Genomic DNA, 1,240 nt, shown 5'->3' with positions numbered 1-1,240 from the left:
GGGGGCTTGTTGGGATAGCTCTCCTACTTGAGACTCCATCCTCTTTAGTCTTTCACCATGGTCTCTTAAGGTAGATCTCACCTCATCCCTAAAGCTTTTCAACTCACTTACGTCCTGACCCATGTTTGCCAGCCTTCCTTCTATCCTGTTTAATTGATCTTGAAATTGTTGGTTCGGATTAGGTTGGGTAGGTTGATTATTTTGGCCATGATATGATGGTTGGGAGTAAGTGTTTTGTGTGGCTTGGTATGATCTTTGGTTGGAGTTTTGGTATGTGGACTTGTTATGTTGGTTTTGCTGGTTTTCCCACCCAAAGTTTGGGTGGTTTTTCCAGCCTGGGTTGTAAGTGTTGGAATGTGGATCATATGGTTGCCTTTGTTGATTTCCTACATAATTGGCCTCTTCCCAATCTCCTCCTTCAGTGCTTTCTTCCTCTTGATCTTGTGTGTGTATTGCAGCCACTTGCTTTGTTTCTAATTTCCTGGTGAGCTCTGCTAGTTGCTTGGCAAACACCTTGTTTTGGGCTAGAATTGTATCAACATGGTTCAGCTCCATGACTCCCTTAGTATTGTGTCTCTCTGATGCATAGTAGTACTCATTCTCAGCCACTGTTTCAATCACTTCAATGGCTTCTTCCACAGTCTTTTTCCTGTTCAATGAACCTCCTGATGAATGGTCCACAGCCTTCCTTGATTCATAAGAAAGTCCATCATAGAAAATGTGCAATTGCACCCAGTCATGGAACATGTCTGGTGGGCATTTTCTTGTCAAATCCTTGAATCTCTCCCATGCCTCGTAGAGAGTTTCACCATCTTGTTGTCTAAAAGTCTGAACCTCAGATCGAAGCCTATTGACCTTTTGTGGGGGGTAGAAACGTGCCAGAAACTTGCTTTCCACCTCGTCCCATGTTGTTAGGCTCCCCCTTGGGAATGATTCCAGCCACTTAGCTGCCTTGTCCCTAAGTGAAAATGGGAACAAAAGCAGTTTATAGGCATCTTCCTGGACTCCATTGGACTTCACAGTGTCGCAAATTCTCAGGAATTTTGTGAGGTGTTGGTTTGGATCTTCATTAGCACTCCCACCAAATGAACAATGATTCTCCACAAGCGATATTAGCTGTGGTTTGAGCTCAAAATTGTTGGCCTGAATGGGTGGTTTCTGAATGCTGCTACCACAATTCCCAGAGGTTGGGTTTATGTATGAACCAAGAACCCTCCTCTCGGGAATGGCATTGTTTCCA

At 44.1% G+C, this 1,240-nt stretch overlaps 1 non-coding gene across 1 annotated transcript; it reads left to right on the top strand.

Moving 5' to 3' along the window:
• Nucleotides 1-745: 745 nt before the first annotated feature.
• Nucleotides 746-849, top strand: LOC112739942 (small nucleolar RNA R71). Its single transcript, XR_003170875.1, has one exon. It is a non-coding gene; the product is annotated as a small nucleolar RNA R71 (small nucleolar RNA).
• Nucleotides 850-1,240: the final 391 nt, after the last annotated feature.

Source organism: Arachis hypogaea, chromosome 13 (assembly GCF_003086295.3).
Source record: "Arachis hypogaea cultivar Tifrunner chromosome 13, arahy.Tifrunner.gnm2.J5K5, whole genome shotgun sequence".
Classification (NCBI taxonomy): Eukaryota; Viridiplantae; Streptophyta; class Magnoliopsida; order Fabales; family Fabaceae; genus Arachis; species Arachis hypogaea.
This window is presented reverse-complemented; position numbering and strand designations above follow the sequence as displayed.